Below are 16754 nucleotides of genomic sequence, written 5' to 3'. Positions count from 1 at the left end.
TAAAGAGAAGAGAATCAGGAGGGCCCCCGGCTACCTAGGGCTCTCTAGCCTCTGGGGAGGGGGGTTGGCAGATGGCAGTCCTTTTATCTCCCGGTGCTCCTAGGGGAACTTACCTCCTCTCCCCCCAGCAGAAAAGTCTTCCCCATCATGGTGGAGAGGGGAAGGGAGGGGGGCTTCTGTTTAGCGCTGTTCCTCCATGCTCAGTAACCTGTCTGGATGCTTCTTCCTCTGTGGACACCTTGACCTGATCCTGCCTTCTGCCTCCTTCTCAGCTGCTGCTGCTGTTCTCCCTGTGAAGGCTACTCCGTGGGGGGCTGCTGTTTGTAGTGGAAAGTGAGCTCTGGGCACAGGGTGGCCAGGATGCTTCTGGGCCCCAGCAGCCTCACTGCGTGCACAGCCTAACCACATCCTTCAGTCCTAAACTTCTCTCCACTGAGACTCAGGCTGGAGGTTATGGTGGGGTTGGGGGTCCGAAGCGGCTGATTCTGCATCGTTCCTTCCCCCAGGCTTCCTCACTCCCCGTCCTGTTCCTGGGCCTTCTTTCATGTTCTCCCGTACCAGCTGTACCTACTTCTTCAGCCCGGACCAGCTCCCAGACAGATCACCTGGAGTGAAGTGACACAGGTGGAGGGTCTCCTGGCCCACCTGCCCTGATGCAAGGAAAGCTGAAATCAGTTCGGGCTCCCCCAGAAAATCTGCCTCAGGAGCTTCTTCCATAACTTTAGGGGGGTTTTGTCTGTCTATAGCAATGCGAACCCAAAACAGGGGGGTTGCCAAAAACTGAGGCTGCTCGAAATACTTTGGGCAACTAGAGCAAAGGAAAGCAAAGAGATTCTTTGCTGGAGGACTTTTCAGGGACTTAACTCTGCAGCTGGGTGCGGTGGCTTTGCAAAGAGCTGAGGGTGTGCAGAGGTTACCTTGTGCCTTCATCTGGCTCGAGGATACTCTCTGGTTGCAAAGGGGGAGCGATAGGCAGGTGCTTTTCCTTCAGCTGAGTGCTCTTCTCTTAGAGAATGCAGATTCGCTAGACAGGAGTTAAACTTGAGTGAGCTTTGTGGCTGCCTCCAGCACCCCTAAACCCATTGGGGGTGGGGTGGAGTCCAAGCTTGGGAGAGGAGCAGACTTACAACTTTTCAGAGCCCAGGGGAGGGTAATATGTATGCTGCTGATGGGTAGAAGCAGCCAGAGTCCAAATGTAACGTGGGAGTGGGGTGGGGACAGCAGGGGAGCTGGCCGAGAAAGGACCAGAAGCCTCATCCTCTTGGCAGAGCTGACTGGAAAAGTCAGGGGTCCCTATGAAAACAGCCAAGCTTGCAAAGCTAGGGTGCATATGCTGACGTCACACAGCCCTCTTAGGTGCATCAACAGGTAAGCAAGCCAAGTCTCAATGATAAAAAGAAAAGAAAAAAGTCACACATCACATTTGCACATACACCATGCTGCCAGTGTATTATCACCAGATGGAATCATCTTGCTCATTTCTTGGGTCTAGAGTGAAAACCTTATTATGGAGCCCCAAACCTGGGGGCCAGGGGCGAAGGGGGAAGTTCTGGAGAACACAGTGGATACACAGTTTTGCTAATGGTGGAACCATTTCTACTTTTTGGTTTTGCATTGTTTTTAAAAGGAACATCTCCTATTAAAACTTCTTGGAAATAACATATCACAGAGCCCTGTTAGGAGAGTGCTTGTCTATACAGATTGCAACTTTCTTTGCTCCCTTTACAGAGACAAGAGATAAGCAGAATACCCAAATCAAAAAATGGACAACAGGGGGTGCCTGGGTGGCTTAGGCGGTTAAACAACTGTCTTTGGCGCAGGTCATGATCCCAGGGTCCTGGGATCGAGTCCCACATCGGGCTCCCTGCTCAATGAAGCAGGGAGCCTGCTTCTCTGTCTGCCTCTGTCTCTTTCTCAGTCTTTCATGAATAAATGAATAAAATCTTTTAAAAAAATGGACAACATTCCAACCATGTGGGAACGTGACAAGTAACTGTGTAAGGGGCATTTTATTATCTTCCAATTTCCTTTTCTCTTATGTGATATTCTAAGTGAGCAAACTGAAGGATAAAGTTGAATGGAAGGAGGAGGGAGAAGGAGGTACCAAGAAGAGAGCCAGCCAGGTTATGGCTTGTGTCACTAGCGCTGACAATCGGTTTCCACCAAGAATGGGAAAGGGGAAGCAGGTAGAGACTTTGGAAGAGAGGGAACTAATAGTGAGTTTCTTTTGGACAAGCCTCAGAGACATCCAAGGGGAGCTCTCCACTAGGCAGGCAGATGTATGAGTCTTGAGCTCTGAGACGTCTGGGCTAGAGGTGTAACTTTGGGTCAACAGAGAACTCAAGCCGTGAATGTGCATGAGATCATTGTAGATAGTCGTGCATGAGCAGCAGAGGGGGCTGGGCTGGGCTCAAGGAGGAAACCAGGAGAGAGGCCAGGCCAGGCCAGGAGGCTGCCGGAATCGGGTGCACCTGCAGTTAGAGCTCATGAGATGTGCACAAACCTGCCTGAATCAGGATGGAACAAATGGTGGGGATTTGCATCAAATGGTTAAAACGTGCCCGTTTTTTTCTTACCTGTGTTACTTTTCATCGGTATACTAAAGCGGGGTTTTCAGAGCACTTTTTAGGTGATTTTTTATTTTTTAAAGATTTTATTTATTTATTTTAGAGAGAGAGAGACAGGGAGAGAAAGTGAGCAAGGGGCGGGGCAGAGAAGAGAGGGGGAGGGACAAGCAGACTCTGCAGAGCGTAAAGCTGATGCTGGTGGGGGAAGGGTGTGTGTGTCTCTAACCATCATCTCACATAGTATCTTTTCTTCTTTCATTTCTTTGGTAAGAACAAGTGAGTGTTACTCGGCACATTTTAATTATACAATACAATGTTACCAACTGGATGACTCCATGTTTGACGTGTTTGACATCTGATCCTTGGACGTTACTGATCGTAGGGGTTTTCACCAACCTTTCCCTGTTTCCCTCACGTCCCCTCAGACCCTGGCAACCACTTTTCTTCTGTGTCTATGACTTGGATAAGTGATACATGTGGTATTTTTATGAGCTTCTTTTTAAGGATAAGGAAGTTGAAGCTCCCCTGTGGGGGAGACAGGACAACTATAGTTAATTGGCCCTTGGCGTTGGTGTCTGCCCGGCTTGCTCTTTGTACTTCACATTGGCTCTTTGGCTATGACCTAACCCCTTTCCTACTGGATTGCAAAGTACTTACTTTGGGAATCCTGGCTTCATTTCCTCACGGGTTCCCCCTCCTCCATCCAGTACCTTCCTTTGTTACTCCAAAGCATTTGATAAATTGGGGGTGAGTGGAACTGATAGTAGGACCAAAACATTCATGATTTGAATGCTTTGAAGCTCTCATCTGTGGCTCAGCGATTGTCTTCCCTACTACACAGCAGTGGTTATGATGGATTTTGTTGTAATCCGCATTAGAGCCTCCAGAAGACATGAATCCATCCTGTGGGGAGGTTTCCTAGAGAATTCAGTATGACCAGCTCAACAAATACTTTTTGGATCAGTATGTATTTTTACACAATTCCCCTCCCTCCCTTTTTTCTCTCCCCAATCATGCACACAACTCCATTGGGATTTGCTTTTGGAAATGTGGAAAAGCAATCTTCTTTCATTTCTTTCGAGTTTAAAAAATGTAATTTTTTATAATTTTAATTTTTGGCTTGTTTTTCTCCCCTATATATTCTACTCTGAATAACTTTGAATTAATTTCCTCTGAGTTTAAATGCTTATCAGATTACTGATATTGGCCAGTTTCTGCCTTGGGCTATTCAAAATGAGGAAAATTCATAAAGCACAAGGGAGAGAACATGGGCTTTGACTTTAGTAGATCTAGTGTGGGTCCTGAGTGGCCTCAAGCAAGTCACTTAACTTCTCAGGTCTGTTGCTTTATCTGTGGAAGAAATCCTATGGCCTTCATAGGGCTTGACATGAGAATTAAGTGAAATGTACCCTAAAGGTATCGTAGACTTGCCTGCACTATATGCTAGATGCATGTTTATTTACATCAACTTCCTCTATTTTAAACTCGGACACATATTTATGATGTAAACGTGAGAGCTCTTTCAACACAGAGGAGTGTAGGTTGTACCTGTCACTTACCACTTCTTACTTCTCCCATTAGTCTGTGCTTGCCACAGTAGATTCTAAACACCTTGAAGATAGAATGATATATTTTATATTTTAGGTGTTTTTATGTCCAATCTCCCCTACGATCTGTTCAGCGTCAAGTAGGTGGGCAGATATTTTTTAACTAGCCTTTCTTTATTTGTCATGTAGTGATGATGACAGTTTTTGACCCTGTGAAAGAAGTTAAGTAGAAATTTAAAACCGTCTATCCGGGGGCACCTGGGTGGCTCAGTGGGTTAAAGCCTCTGCCTTCGGCTCAGGTCATGATCCCAGGGTTCTGGGATTGAGCCCTGCAGGGAGCCTGCTTCCCTTCCTCTCTCTGCCTGCTTCTCTGCCTACTTGTGATCTCTTTCTCTGTGTGTCAAATAAATAAATTTAAAAAAAAACAAAAACAAAACCAAAAATGTCCATCCGTCTCAGGTATTCATGGTGGAGCTGTAAGGGGGTGGAGTTGTTCCCATTGATTTACCCCACGATTTCCCTGATCAGAGGATGCTCGGGTCTCTATTCATCCCTCTTTTCTCTCTGTGTGGCAGGATTCCCAGCACAATCTGCAAATTGGCAAGCCGTGAAGTTTGTGCAGACACGAGTGTCAGTTAGAAATAGAGTGACTATATAATTTGTTGTTCAAATGGGAACACATGTGAAAGTGAAAAGAGGAGCCTTCAGTGATTGTGTTGGCTCAACAGCGGTAAACCAGGGCCATCCCGGGCAACCACAGCGACTCTAATTATCACAGAGGGGGACTGAGGTTATCTCTGCCCTGCAACAGCACCCCCCCAATAACCCCATTAATAAGATATGGAAGTGATTATAATGCTAATTGAATTTCGTATGCACTTGGCAGCATGCATTTCTTTACCACTGTCTGTTAGTATCTCAGAGGGGCTGGTATTGGCTGCATTAAGCACATTATGTGGAAGAGAAGGAAAAGAAGTAACCTTAGTTAAGAGAAGATTCCAAGTTTGGCAGAAGAGAAATTATGTGGTTTCTTTTAATCATGCAACTCACAATTTAAGGAGGGCCAAGTGTGTGGTGCTACTGACCTATCTTGAGGGTGTTCTCCCCTGATCCTGGACCCCAGGCTACCTGCTACCTGGTATCTCTGGATAAGGCCAGTTCTAAAAATCTTCTCTGAAAGGCGATGTTATCAGTTTATTCCTGGAGATCTTACTGCAATTTACTTTGGAAAGTTGGGAGAGAAATTTCTTTGCAAACAGAAGATGGGTAAATGCTACTGTTATTAACTCACTACACTTGTCCTCATTTTATTAGAAGGTGGCTTTCTGAGGGGTTGTAATGTCTTCGGTGATCTGGTAATAACCGTTGAGCTCATAACCTTGTCTTTCATGAAATAAATCGACAAAGAATATAAAATGAAGATAGATATTTAAACTGTCTCATCTATGAGTTCCTGTTATCCGGATGGAAATGAGATGCCTCCTGATTTGTAGCCAGTTAGTCAATAAATGTCTTTTTTTTTTTTTTTTTTGTAGATTAAAAAAAAAAATGATCTTTGTGAGCAGGGTCAGTGCTGTCTTTTCCTATTGCTCAGCGAAGCAATAGGTTTTTGTGGCCTCACCAAAGAACCTACTAGTCATCGTAACAGCATCTTCATCACAAATTTTGTTCATCAGGTATTAGAAAGAGATCAAAACTCAAAGAAAGGTTCAGACCCATACCCTGCCTTTTATTTGTTATCTGTCTTCAGAGCAGTCACTTTATCACAGTGGCCCTCAACATTCTTATTTGTCTCTTTCTTTTGTGGATCAAATGAGATCACATGTGACCAACATGTTAGGTAGCCCTGTAGGCACAAATTTAATAAGCCTAATTAGGATGTAAGCACCACGAGAGTGGGCATTTTGTTTACATCTCTACAGTGTATACCTGTGCACTCAATACACAGCAGTCGAATGGAGCAATAGTATTCACGAAGAAGAGTTGATAATTTCAACATAGTGTTGTACCTATGTTGTACCTTCTGTCTCTGCTGTTCTGAGTCCAGAAGCAAAAAAATGTGAAAGATAGGATCAGCCCGTATCCATAGTTCTTCAAGTGAATTCCCAGTGAACAAAATTTATCAGTAAGTCATTGTTAGAGTGGAAATTATGCTCTTTAGCCAGGCCATTGTTAGGTGAGGAATAGCAAAAGATAGCCTCCTCTGTCTCCAGAAGATCAATCATCATTATCTTTGTCTGTTCCTCACTTGACTCCAGCATCTATTACATGTGTAGGTCACTATGAATCTCTGCTGCCTTGCTTCTTGTGAACGACATGATCTCAGAACTTGTCAGAGGGAAGAATCTTGGGGCAGGCCATAGTTTTACTGGATCAGAATCTGTATTTTAACAAGATGCAAGTGGTATAAGTGACACCTGAGAATTCCTGCTGCAAGAAGGAAGGAGATCTGTTTGGGGTCTTCTAGGAGCTCATGATTTATTGGGAAGCAAACATGTGCCTGTGTAGCTAATACAGATTTCAGGCCACAACCTCAGTGTGCACAAAATAGGACTTTATTTTTCCTATAATTCAATTTTATTCCTGTTTCCTGCTCCAAACTCTTGGCAGGATACAGACTTCATCTTAAACAATTTGGCATTTCCCTCCCTCTCTCCTGATGTAATAACAGCAAGGTACTGGGGATGAGAGATGATCAGTTCATCAGTCTTGTGTTCAGTGGGGTGTCCTCTGAGATTTTCACAGGCTGCTTTGATCCTTGGTTTCTTACAAATGTGATAGTCTCCCCCCGCCCACCCTATGAGCTTTTTTGAGTCCAGGAACTTCAAGCCTATAAACTGATGCCATGTTGGGGATTTCAGTGAAACTTCCCTGGGCCCAGGAGGCTTGGACACACTCCATGAGTTTCTGCTCAAGAAGGAGAACAGGTAATGAGTGGGTCTCTCTCTCTCTCTCTCTGTGTGTGTGTGTGTGTGTGTGTGTGTGTGTTAGTGGGAAGGGATTTCTTTCTGGGACCCACTCAGGACTTTGCCCTCATTTCTCCATCTATTGTTCTTACTTCAGGTCAGGCAACCTTTTTCTACCCTGGGGGATATTCTTCCTTCTCTTGTTTTCTTCTATTTCTTCAGAGGCAGCCCTTTTCAGTGATGTCTACCTCAGATGCACTAGCATGGTCTCTTAATGAGCGTAAGTTCTTGGAACCACCAATGCCAGGAGATTCTGTCACAATTATTGTCTGGGGCACTGGACCTACTCTTTGCTTACAAGGGGGAAGAGAGGAAATTACCATGGGGTGAAACCCGATAAAATCATGTCTCAGAAATACTATTTCACTACAGGAATGGAAAAGTGAAGAGAGTTACAAGGTAAGACATCTGTGGGTGTCGGACAGTAGTAGCAGGTGAATGAACAAATCATTCACGAAGGACAAGTCAAGCAAGTTACTGTCTTTAACCCATGAAGAGTGAGTGCTTCTCCGTGTAATGAGCACATGCCTGGCCCAGCACTCCACTACCTTCAAGGAAGGATTTAAAGATGCCCTGTGCTGTTGGGTTATGCCTGGAGGGGGCTATGCTAACCTTTGTTCCATCCATACTATTGTCACTTAGTCATGAACAGCAAGCTATTGCTGGAAGTGAGACCATGGTCCTCCGGCCATAGCGTATCTTGTAAGGACTCTGTGTCTGAACCCTTTTGACTATTTTTGCTCCCTCAGTGACCACGTGGAGGATGTTTGGATGTTTGGCTATTTTCTGCCCCCTTCACAATCCCCTTCCAAATGTCAAACATCCCAAAGGGTGAAAGGTGTTGAGTATAGAATTAAATAATGTGCTGTCTTACAGATACATAGACACTGCTCACTGGGTGACTCGGGATTGAGTTTTCAATGAAAATAAGACTTTTTCTGTCTTTTTGTCTCCTCTCTTTGTCTATCTGCTTCTTTCACTTCAGCTTGTGGGACTATTGGATATTTTCCCATAGAAACTACTACCTTCTAAGATGATGGAATAGTGGCCTCTGCAGTAATAGACCCTGGCCTGGGGCCTCATGAAAAGTGTTGCAAATTGCCTGATATAAAGGCAAATAACCATCTGTCTTCCTCCTTCAATCCTTAGGTATGCTATCTTCAGAGCATCTTCTTCCTCTGATTGGAGATAATTAAATGGGAAAGGTGTCTCTTACCTGCTCACATTTGTAGGTAAAATAGCATTTAGGCGCTTGATTTGGAACCAGTGTCATTGGACACAGAAGAGTTGCTGTCACATTAGAATTATTTTACACTTTTATTTTTATTTTTTAAAAAATATTTAATTTATGTACTTGACAGAGAGAGAGAGAGAGAGAGAGAATGATCATGAACACAAGCAAGGGGAGTGGCAGCTAGAGGGAAAGGGAGAAGCAGGCTCCCCACTAAGCAAGGAGCCTTCCCAGGACTCGATCCCAGGACCCTGGAATCGTGACCTGAGCCGAAGGCCGATGCTTAACCTACTGAGTCACCCAGGTGCCCCTCATCTTACAGTTTTTAAAGCACTTTTGTGTACATGTCTGTTAATGTATTTGAACTTCACAACAACCTATAGAAAGAGATGGCAGGCTTTTCCTGTTTTATAAATGAAGAGATTGTAGCTAAGTGACTTGTTCTAGGTCATGTAAGTAGTAAATGGTAGACCTGGAACTTGAGCCATTCTTAGAAGCATCTGGTTTATAAGATTTCTGATGTACAATATTTAGTGGAGTGACATAGATTTATTTCTTCATTCTTGTGTAAGTGGGTTGGCATAACATATTGCTTTTGACAGTTTTGACCTCCTTAAAATTCAAATAGATTTGTTTTATGGTGTACACACCTGTGGATTTTTGCTTTCTTAGCATGCAGCCCTCTTCTTTTGGTAACAAAACATTGGTTTTTCTTTGAGGATTAAAATCTTCCCTGTTACATGTAGATTTATGGGATAGTACATTGGTTTCTCACTGGCCTAGGGTTAAGCAGCTTCACACAGCTAGATTATCTCGGGAATCTGAATCTTCAGCTGAGTGACTTAAGGATGGGACAGTTTTCCCTAGTCTATAGCAGCATTCCTCCAGAAACTATGAATTTCCTTACCTAGATACTTGGAAATTTCTTGTCCCTAATCCTTTTCTGAGGTGTGTATGATCAGATTTTCCTTGATTTTATGAATTTCTCTGTATTTTTCCAATGAATTTCTTTGTGATTAGTTTAGCCAGAATGATTTGCTTATACTGAAAGGTTCCTAATTTATAGGAAAGACAAGTCACGGCGATACAAGATTTTTCTTGAGGCATATTTATAGTCTTGTTGGAAATATTCTCTCCTTTTTCTCACTTCCATGGAAGCAGTATAACTTCCCACTCATGGGACTTGATCATGTGACTGTTTTTGTCTTCACAGTGGTCAGAGGATAATTCCCTACCCCCTTGGTATTGGGTTCACGATGTGATTTGCTTTGGCTAATGGAACATTAACAAGTATGACTCAATAGAGGCTAGAAATGTTCTTATAGTGTAGGTCTTGCGCTCTCTCATTCTGCTATTGCCATCCCACATTAGCCCACAGGTTCCAGGAGGAGGATGAGAGACATGGTTGAGAGTCACCCAGCTGAGCTGCCCAGCCTAGATCAGCACATCCCCAGAGAATCCACAGACATGCGAGCTAAATACATGTTTATTGTTACGTACCACTGAGATCTTGTAGTTGTCTTTTATGGGACATTTTTGTAGCAAGAGCAAATCTATGCGGGAATTTGTATTATTAATAAGTACTATGCTGGCTGCAAGAAAAACCTAAAATATGTAGGGCTGGGTGGTGGGTGTAAGTTGGAAAAATGTTGGAGAAACTATCATAAAAGCCGAAGAAATGGTGACTCATGTTATATAACTGTGAAGCATTTGGTGTAACGATCTTCTGTGGCAAACTGGAAGACAGAAATGTAACCAATGAACTCGTGGACTTGGCAAGATGGTTTCTATTAGAATGTTGAAGTATTAGCTGACCTCTTTTAGCTACATATGATGAGCTCAGAAAATAACTAGCTGGTTTGTAATAGAAGTTTGAGGAACTGTAGAGAACCCAGAACTTGCCTGTTTAGGAGAAAACAAGTTTCTCATACCAGCTTTCCATTCAGTAAGAGATTCTTAAGTGAAGGCATAGGCCAAAAGTATATATGGTAGCAAGAGGTAGACTCCCACTCTAGCCTTTGGTCCAAGGCTTTAACTACCAGAAGCAAATTTTGGGCTCTAACACCTCTAAAAAGGAATCAAGTGGCAAACTAGACTACACTTTCAGCTGAGACTTAGAAAGTGAAGGGTGTGTCCCATAGCAGCCAGATACATCCAGTACCAGTAATTAAATCTAGAGAGAGAGGCCTGTCTGGAAAATAATAGTGGGTGTGGCTTTTGGAGACCAAGATGGTGAACTATATTTAAGTATGGCAAATATTCATTCATTTAAAGAATAGTTAAGATCATTCTAAACAAAGGATTTTTTTCTTTTACATACTGAAAATGTCTAAGCAACTAAAACCTAGATATCTACCATGTGCAAATATGTCCTGAGATAATGCACAATAAAGAAATAGAAATTTTAATATAATGGGACATCAATTAGAATGAAATGTCAGATATTTCCATTCCCTGCCAGAAATGATTTGCAATTGTATTAGTGGACTATGAATATGCAGAGGTTCACAACAATAAAATCCCATATTGGTGCTATAGGGGGATATTCATAAGGCATATGACAAGTATTAGGAAATAAACTTAGAGCAGGAAGTTCAGAATTAGAGGTAGATGAAATAACAGCACTTCTAGTGAGATCTTTGAAACTGAAGAGACAACATTGAAAAGCAAGCAAGATCAAAATTAAAGTTGGCTATGATGGGTCTGTTATGTCTTGGGTTTTATTAGGTCCATTTTATAACTTTCTGTTCCCAAACTACCAGCATTTATGAAGTTAAAAATGAAATTAATGTGCTATTTAAAAAATACAATTTTTAAAAAAGATTTTATTTATTCATTTGACAGAGAGTAGGCAGAGAAGCAGGCAGAGAGAGAGGGGGAAGCAACCTCCCTGCCGATCAGAGAACCCGATATGGGGTTTGATCCCAGGATCTTGGGATCAGGGCCTGAGCCTAAGGCAGAGGCTTTAACCCACTGAGTCACCCAGGTGCCCCTAAAAAAAAAAAATCACAATATTTTTAACAACAAGAGAGGTAGATTTGTCTCTTACCAGTAAAAATTAGGATCAGCTTTCCAAAATCTTGATATGGTACAGTCCAATGAACTCGGCTCAGGTTTAGTTGTGGTAAAGAGCCTCTCACTCTCTGTTTTCTAAAATTTTTCTTTTTATTTAAGTAGGATCCTTTCCTTGTTGAAAGGTAAGATCCAAGGATTGAGGACCAGCATAGCCAAGTCATTAGAAATAAACTGTCCAATACAGTAGCCACTAACCACTAGCCATTGATTGCCTATCAGTTACACTCTGGCCACATTTCAGGCACTCAATAGGTACATGAAGCTAGTGGTTACCATATTGGACACTGCAGATAAAGAATGTTTCCATCATTACAGGAAGTTCTAGAAAGAACAGTGTTGCCCAGGAATATAATGCAGTGCCTTGCATAACATAGGTACTTAATAATATTTGCCAGCTGGAATTATCATAGTGAGTTACAACTTTCGAAAAATTTAGGAAAATATGCAGATGATCCTATGCCAAGGGACTCATTCCCAAGTGCTGTCTGGGGGCACCCCAATGTTATAAGTTTTAAGGAGGAAGCCACACGGAAGACCGAGAAGGAGTGGGGGGTGAAGTAGGGAACAACCCTGAGAACTGGCAACGAAATGAAGCAAGATATGAAGGAAGGAGTTATCAACCGCTCAAATGTTGCTCACAGATCGAGGAAGATGAGAACTGGGATTTAACCATTTCTGGCTTTATCTTTCTGATAGTTGACTGGCAATGCAAAATAATATACTTCAACTTCTCTCTCTCTCTCTCTCTTTTTTTTTAATCAAATGTGTCAGTATTGATCTCAGCTCTTAGAGACACAAGATTTGTCTTATACCCACTTTTCTTAAACCCTCCTTTATGTTATATTTAGTTCATGATCACCTACACATCTCCATGCACTATGCATGTTTATACTTTGCCTTAGCCCACTCAGACCACTATAACAAAATCCACAGACTGGGGGCTTAAAAACAACAGAAATTTATTTCTCACAGTTCCGGACCCTGGAGAGTCCAAGAGAAGGGTATCAACACTATCAAATCCTGGTGATGGCCCTCTGTGGGGTTGCAGACTACTGACTTCTTCTGTCCTCACATGGGAGAAAGAGAGGGAGAAAGCTCTTTGGGATTGTCTTCATAAGGGCACTAATCCCATTCATGAGGGTTCCCCCTCATGACCTAAATACCTCCCAAAGGCCTAGCTCCTAATACCATCACCTTTGTCATAAGGTTTTATTTATTTATTTAGTTAGTTAGTTGAGAGAGAGAGAGAGAGAGAGAGATATCCCAAGTAGGCAGAGAGGCAAGCAGAGGGAGAGGGGGAAGCAGGCTCCCTGCTGAGCAGAGAGCCCAATGGGGGGCTTGAGCTCAGGAACCTGGGATCATGACCTGAACCGAAGGCAGAGGCTTAACCTACTGAGCCACCCAAGCTCCCCGTCCTTAGGTTTTTAACATGTGAATTTTGGGGACACATTCAGATCAGAGTATATTTATATCTCTGTTTTTTGGACTCCTTGGTTCTAGGTAGTATTTCTTCAAGTCCTCACTACAGAGATTGAGGACTCCATGGGCCAGTCAGCTTTTTCTCTCCTGACTGACTGCTGACTGTCATTGGTTCTGTCTTTCCTTTTACAATATTCAGGTTTTGAGTATTTACAGTCTGTTTTATAATTGGAATTAAGCTTCTCATACTTAATCTATGTCTTTAGTTTGATTATAAAAATATAAAAACAATAAATATAAATTATGTTGTTATAATCCATCTCTGTTGATTGTTAGTTAATTGGTCCATTAGATTAAAAAAGCTGTTTATTCTGGGAATCATAAAAATGGTATACTTACCTTATTATATTTTACCCTAAAACTTTTTTTTTTTAAATTTTATTCATTTATTTGACAGACAGCGATCACAAGTAGGCAGAGAGGCAGGCAGAAAGAGAGGAAGGGAAGCAGACTCCTTGATGCACAGAGAGCCCGATGCGGGGCTCGATCCCAGGACCCTGGGATCATGACCTGAGCTGAAGGCAGAGGCTTTAACCCACGGAGCCACCCAGGTGCCCTACCCTAAAACTTTTAAGTATTTGGATATTTTTTTTGTCCCTATTCTAACACAAGATCAGGAACTTACATATCTAATAATCACCATACATCTGGGTGGCTCAGTTGGTTGGACGACTGCCTTCGGCTCAGGTCATGATCCCGGAGTCCCGGGATCGAGTCCTGCATCAGGCTCCCAGCTCCATGGGGCGTCTGCTTCACTCTCTGACCTTCTCCTCGCTCATGCTCTCTCTCACTGTCTCTCTCTCAAATAAATAAATAAAATCTTTTAAAAAAAAAAAGATATTTGTAATATTTGAATCCTAGCATCTCTTGGAAGCAGGCTGTACTGAGAATGATATATTTTGGGTCACGATAATGCCAGTTTCATAAATGAATAATATTGTCCAACAAATGACATATTAAATGATGTGGAAAGGAAGTTCATCTGAAAAATTCTTTCTAATGAAAAATTATTGCATTCCTATGGTTGATGTTGTATTAGACACACTAGAATTGGTTACAGAAATATGTGTACATGAAAAAAGCTATTGCTTTTATGCTACAAATTCCCCATGTTTTTCTGTTATTCAGTGCCAAAGCAATAATGAAAATAACAAATAATACTGAAGTAGTAAACATTCAAATTATATGCAAAATAATTATATAGTTCGTATGCATGTGGTACCTTCCTCTGCATATAAAATTTCTTTATTGGCCTTCCACAGCCTTACATTGTGGTAGTTCAAGCCCCTGCCCTAGAAGTCTCAACTGAAAGGTGAAGAAACTCTTTTTTAACAAATGGCGAATTGAGTTTGTGTTCTGTGCTACTCCAACGGGTTTTTTTTTTTTTAAAGATTTTATTTATTTATTTGACAGAGAGAAATCGCAAGTAGACGGAGAGGCAGGCAGAGAGAGAGAGAAGGAAGCAGGCTCCCCGCGGAGCAGAGAGCCCGATGCGGGACTCGATCCCAGGACCCTGAGATCATGACCTGAGCCGAAGGCAGCGGCTTAACCCACTGAGCCACCCAGGCGCCCCTCCAACAGGTTTTGGGGGTGGATTCCAAGTTCGGCAACTTTGATGCTCAGAGCTGTGGTTAATTTTTCCTCCTTGTGTTTGAAGTAATGATACTTGATGAGAACTTTTTTTTTTTTAAATCATTAGGTGCTCCTCTTAGGACAGAAAATGAACTCCCGAATTCTTCGAGAGTCTTGCTATTTCTGGATGATAACTTGCTGTAGAACTTTCCTTGTATATGAAAATCTGTGTTCTTCATACCTAGAGGTATACTTGAACATTTGCTCATGTTTGCCTCTGGTCTTTTTTTTTTTTTTTTTTTTTTTTTTTTGTAAAAGAAATAAAATGCCCCCTGTTCTTTTAGTCCCTTTCTACACACATACCCTGAGAACAAAGGACTGTTTTGACAGTGTAGAGTTCTAAGAAAGAGGAGCCTAGATTAAACAAACAGTAGTGCCACTACATCGCCTGCCAAAGGAACAACAGCACTTGGGTGATGTTTTCCAGGCAACTCTGTAGCATAAATCTTTAATCCCACTGCCTTTCATGTGACATTTATATATAAAAACTGTTTATAGAGCAATGAAACCTTTACTTGTGTTCACTAGAGTTTATCGGGGCCGCCAATGTTTCGATTCTCATGATATAAACTGCTCACAATATGCCAGCAAATATCAAGGCATTTTGCTTTTGCTCTTTGCTTGGGCTTTCACCAGAACCAAATAAGGTGCTGATGTACCAGTTACAAAACAAGGTCAATGGCAAGAAGATAGCGGACCTTGTGCAGCTTGTGCTTGTAGACTCCGGTGAATGTTTTATATCAGGACAGAAGGGAAGATTTGCTGGTCCCAGCATCCATGGATTTTGACTTAAGTGATCTTCACAGAGAATGTAGGCAAGATAACTTTGATTTAATTTAAATGAAAGAAAACTGATCCAGGAGTGGATACATTGGCAGGCTGTATTAGAAAATAATCTATTTAGAGCATAGAGTACGTTTTAGAATCATAGACCTGGAAAAAGGCCACTGCGAATACTTTTTCCATTTATTGAGTAAATTAGAAAACCAGTTTGCAGGGATACTCAGGAAACTATAGGAGGCTCTTGATTGCAAATGATGAAAACCTACCTCAAACCAGATTTTGTGAAAAGCTTAATCAAATAGCACAGGTAACAGGAGAGGCAAAGAGGAACGATGGACTTTGGGCATAGATGGCTCCAGACCTTTTAGATAGACTTCTTTCAGCTGGCTTCCCTCTCATCTTCATCCTGGGAGGGGGCACAATGGCCCCCAGATGTTCCAGATGCCTGTATTGTTCAATATTCCTAGTTGCAGAGAAATAACAGCTTCCTCTTAGGACAAGAGTCCTGGGGATGTTATGACTTGGCTCAGGGGTTAATTCCTGATCTAATCAACTCTCCCAGAGAGATAGGCTCAGTTCTGTGGGTGATGTAGCCTAGGTCATGGCCACTCCTTCAGCAGGAAGGTGGTAGTGACACCACCTGCACTATGTGTTGTAGGGAGGCTCTATAGCACAGTGGTGGGATCACTCCCAAAGGAAGGGATGCTGGACAGACCAGAAAAATATATGCTGACTACAATTAGACATTGACAGCTATAAGTGGGACATGAGGTTTGTGTCTCTCAACTCCATGTTTCTTTTTATTTGTTGATTCTTAGTTCCTATTGTCTGCCTAATCAGTATTTCTAGTTGAGAGATGGTGGATGTGTGTAGGTTTTTAAAAATCAGTGTATACACATTAGTGCTTGGGTTTGGAAGGCTAAGGGTCAAGAGAGGAGTAAGTTGATGACTGGAAGGAGCTGTCTCTGTGCTAGGAAGTTTACAGATGGACCATAAACCAAAAAACATTGAGAAACTTTGTTTGTCACTAGGTCATGCTTTCTCAGAGTGGTTACATGTGAGTTACTATAAAATTCAATGGTAGTCTGGGTTTTAAGGAGGTGGCTGATGGGCAAACTAAAAAATGCACATTTGGGATAAAGAACCTAGTATCTGGAGTTTTCTCTGAACCTTTTGAGTATCAAGAAAGAAAATCATAAAAAAAAAGACAAATAAATAATTGGTTTGTATTTTCATAAGAAATAAATGTGCCTCCTGAGAGTCATATCTCTTTTGAGGACAGTCCCAACTGGAATAAGGAAATTTAGCAAGTGAAATTTGACAAATAAAAACTTTTTTTTAGTATTCTGGAAACTTGCAAACCTCAAAACAATTCTGTTATTATCTTTTCAGTTTTTATTCAATCAAGTTGAATTATATGTCCTCATACTTCATTTGAGTAAAATTGGAAGAACAAAGTTGGAATATTTCTACT

Source organism: Neovison vison, chromosome 3, assembly GCF_020171115.1.
Source record: "Neovison vison isolate M4711 chromosome 3, ASM_NN_V1, whole genome shotgun sequence".
Lineage (NCBI taxonomy): Eukaryota > Metazoa > Chordata > Mammalia > Carnivora > Mustelidae > Neogale > Neogale vison.
The sequence above is the reverse complement of the archived record's forward strand: the minus strand, read 5'-3'. Positions refer to the sequence as shown.